At 33.0% G+C, this 4561-nt stretch overlaps 1 protein-coding gene across 1 annotated transcript in view; it reads right to left on the bottom strand.

Moving 5' to 3' along the window:
* The window catches only part of LOC106470938 (contactin-like), a 66629-nt gene that overhangs the window by 24263 nt on the left and 37805 nt on the right, over positions 1–4561 (bottom strand). The window lies entirely within an intron of this gene.

The following is a 4561-nucleotide window of genomic DNA, read 5'->3' on the forward strand; positions in this document are numbered from 1 at the left end:
TTTAAAGTCATTCCAGAAAGAAAAAAGGGTAATTTAGATTTATTTCAATTTGTTTTTTGGTGGTTACAAGATTGGTCAAATTTACCAACCACATAAAGTTATGGTAGAGAAAATAACAATTAAAATATAAAGTTTTATTGAAAACAAACATTTGAAATATATTTAAGATATTTAGGAGGTTTTAGATTGTGCAAATGAAATTTGAGATGTTTGACATGAAGAAAAGTATTTTTAATCTCAACATGAAAATTACTTTGCTCTCTGACCAGTCAAAAAGAAGACTTGATATATTCAAGAACAAATCTTTTTAAGTTTATTAAAAACATTTCAATAGAAAATATTATTTTTTGTACATGAAAGTCTCATAATGTTTACTGATATTCTGCCAAATTTTGTGAAGATATACATAGTATATTAAAAGTTAGTATTATCAAAACTATAATGACAAAGTGGTCATGTGGTCAGTCAATTCAACCGAGCTCGTGTAGAGAGAGTTAAAAGTTATAGTATGTACAGTTTCAAGTTTACATCGTAGTTAATCATTTAACAACCACTACACTCTTTTAATACCTTTCTGCAGATGGTACATAGTGTTACCAAGTTACATTCAAAATTTAATTAAACCAATTTACTCTCAGTGGATGTTAATGAAATCAGTATTATTAAATACATTATAGTTCAAAGTTTTATATTATCCAAGTTATTGTTCCTTTATGTCAAAATAAACCTTTGAAAAAATCAATTAAAACTTTAGTTTTCTACCACATGACACCACATGCAGTTCAAATATCTTTGATTTGGTTGCTTATGTTTCTGTTCAGTTTTGATTCAGTACTTCTATAACAGTCTAAATGATTTTCTACAAATACAAGATCAAAATCTAAATTTTAGTTTCCTTTTACAGCAGCTATATCATTCCACGTAGGAGCTTATTACATTTTCCTTTCTGGTAGATGCCACTCCCTCATTCAAAGTAATCTGTTGCTAAGCCTGAACGGCATGATTATAACCAATAAAAAGAGAAGTTTTCTCATTTAATTTTCTAGGCTAGAAGGAAATGTAGGTGATAAATTATTTTCAAATGTACATCAGCAGCTTCCTGGCCATTGGAGAGCAAGATGGAATGGGGATGGGAAGCTTCCCATTGACCTTCCAAATCTTGTCCCAGATAATTTTGGAACTGGAGGTAGAAGAGATGCTGGTGGTGCATTAATCCAAGATTCCTTCTGGCTTTGACGTCTGACCTGCTGAGCATAGGCACAGGCTTGCTGGAAAGCAACACAGTTGGAAAGAGTGGGATACCAGTGAAAGATATCCCAGGTCCTTTTCTGAGCCTTCCATGCCAGCTGACAGGCAGGAGACCACCATGGATGAGGATACCTTGTCGAGGTTTGGGGAATAGAACAAACAGCTGCTTGAATTATACAATCATTTACTGCCTCCATGCAGTCGTTAATAGATGGAAGACTAACAACAGCAGAATCTAGTTCCAAAAGAGCGGTGAAGGAGAGCCAGTCAGCCTGCTCCAATTTTCACCAAAGCACTTGGGTTGGGTGGCATCGACCATGGCCAATCTCCCTCAAAACAATGGAAAAATTATTACTGCCCATTAGGTCACTGTCAGTCATCCAAGAAAAATAAGAAAAAGTGAAGGAGAACAAATAGATAAAAAAAAGAGTATTAAATAGAGAAAGGTTGCTCCCATCAATATCAGCAAGACCCCAGAGAGGATTGTGTCCATTAAGAAGAAAAAGGAAGATGGCAACTGTTCTATGAGAGCATCAAGGTCTGATTGGTCAAAAGACTCTCCTGGAGACAGGTAAAGAGAACAAACAGTGATGGTACAACCCACAGAGATATGGATGGCTACGACCTCCAAGGGTGTATCGTGTGGCACAGACAAGGTGGGTACATGCTGGCAACCACCAGTGCCACGCCTCCATGGACTCATACATCACACAAGCTGTCATTCTGGTACAAAGAAAACTGCCAAAAGGTGACAGTATCAACAGTTCTCAGGAATGTTTCCTGTAACGAGAGACAGATGTGATATTAGGTATCTATCATGGCCTTAACCCTCTCACCCCAGGTACCCTTTCCCACACATGATACAAGGTTTTAGTGTCTTACATTCAAAATTGTATTAAACTACTTTATGTTTATGTTATACCAATTAGAATAGCATAAAATCTTAGCTAATAATACATATTTTAATAGTATACAAGTTTTAAGTTCTTAATTCTACAAGGGAATATTTTAAAAAATCCTGAATTTCCAATAGTATGACCCACGTGACACAATTTTTCTTAGCATGTCATCATCCCTATTTTATCCATCACCCCTTGAAAAAGTATGAAATTAAACGTAAAATACTTAATAAAATCGTTATTGCTCAGACAAACCATAATTTTTCTAGTCTTCAATGTTTTGTTACAAAGGTATCGAACAGAGAATCAGACCCCTTCTGCTACACCCACCTGTCAAATCCTCTCTTTCATTATACATTACCTATAACCAATAGAAAGTCATGTTTTTCATCTATCAAATGATTATTGTATAAGGTTGTATTCTGAACAGAATATCATTAATTTCACTCACAGTACAAGATTCATTCCCATGGGAGAGTTAACAACTAGGTTGGATGAATTTGTAATGGCTCTTGTCGCATAGTTAAAAAGCCAAAGAAATTTTGAGAGGTAAGTGAATTTGTCTACTTTTTGCATGTTATTAGTCTATATTTTTTGGTGCATTATTTAATTAAATAAAAATTATCAAGTGCATTATTATCTATAGTATATAAAATTAGGGTTAACTCTCGTCGTAAGCCCAAGAGCAAGAAAAAAGAAGATTGGGTAAGTACGTTATTTCTTGTTTTTCATAATTATTATCATAAAAGTAACTAAAATCTAAAAATACGCATCTTTTTAAGTTATTTAAGACTAGATTAGGTAAAATAAGTAATAATAATAATAATATAATTAAAATGGTTCAGAGGCATGCATGGGAGCAGCTTGTGGGTAATGTAATTTGATATAGTAACATGAGCTGCACATTCCCTGAGTGATTTACAACTTATAATGGCAAGGATAGCAGTTAGACACGGTTCAAAGAGTAATAAAACAAAAAAATTTAATTATAAATAGATGTATAATGTTACGAACTTAGAGCTACTTAGGATAAATGAATGTAACAACAATTTGAAGTCATTCTAGAAATAAATAAAGATTAATTTAAATTTCTTTCAGATTTTTTGGGGTGGTTATGGGTGCAGGATCCATATAAAATTGATGAACTTCAGTGCCCACTCTACCCAGCCATCATGGAGTCCTATAAGGAGACACATTACAATGCTAAAGTAGAGCATTGTAGATATGCCAAGGTTTCATGGGTACTATATCCAAACACCAGCATCAGACACAATGTCCACAACAACTGTTGAGAACTTCCAACTCAGGTACTTAGTTGACCCTAGCCCAACAGGACCAGTTGACTGACCCATGGAGAGTCACCACAAGGCCTTCTATCTGTAGGAATTCATGGTCAAAATGATGTATTAAACTGCCACCGATATAAACTAACCCATCAATGACACACTTAAATCACCAAGACCTTATCATCCCTTTCATGGGATGCCACACATGGCAAACACGTGGGTGGATATTTGGATCCCAAAGGAGGTAAACCTTCCTTGGGACATCCCCTCACAGGAATCCACCTTGAGGGTAAAAGATAAAGAATTGGAAAGGAAAATAAAACATTAAAAATAAACTAAAAGTGAAAAGGTAAAAACATTAAATTACACATATGATTCGAAGAAGATATTTTAAAACTATTCAACAAAGAGATAAAATGTAAGTACATATTTCCATTTTAGACATTTCATTGATGATAACATCTAGAGTTAGTGATACAGTAGAGAAAGTGGAAAATAAAATATAAACATTTACCTTGAAAAACTATTTTGATATTCATTTAGCAGGTTTTAGAGATTATGGAAATGAAATGTGAAAACTGTAAGATAATAAATAGTATTTTTATACTCAAAATGAAAATCACCTTGCAGGTGAACTATTAAGAGTTTGAATGCAAATAACCATATTAAATAATAAATTTTTATTAGAAATAGTACAAAAATCAGAATTAAATAATTTTCTGAAAGGAAGGTTCTTGTTAAATTTCAAACAATTTCATCCACTAGTTTTATTGTTTGGTCCTACAATTTGTAGGACCTAGTAGTCACAAGATTAAAAAATAACCAAGCCCATATAGTGGGTTAAATTAAAATATAATGTTAATATTTATCATTAATAACATTTTTTAACAGTAATTATGAAAATTTTGCTATGATGATTAGTGCAAAAGTTCCATCCACATTTCTGTGTAACTAAAAGTAGACAACTACAACTAAGTTATATTCTGTGTAACTAAAAGTAGACAACTACAACTAAGTTATATTCTGTGTAACTAAAAGTAGACAACTACAACTAAGTTATATTCTGTGTAACTAAAAGTAGACAACTACAACTAAGTTATATTCTGTGTAACTAAAAGTAGACAACTA

Source organism: Limulus polyphemus, unplaced genomic scaffold (genome assembly GCF_000517525.1).
Source record: "Limulus polyphemus unplaced genomic scaffold, Limulus_polyphemus-2.1.2 Scaffold4307, whole genome shotgun sequence".
Classification (NCBI taxonomy): Eukaryota; Metazoa; Arthropoda; class Merostomata; order Xiphosura; family Limulidae; genus Limulus; species Limulus polyphemus.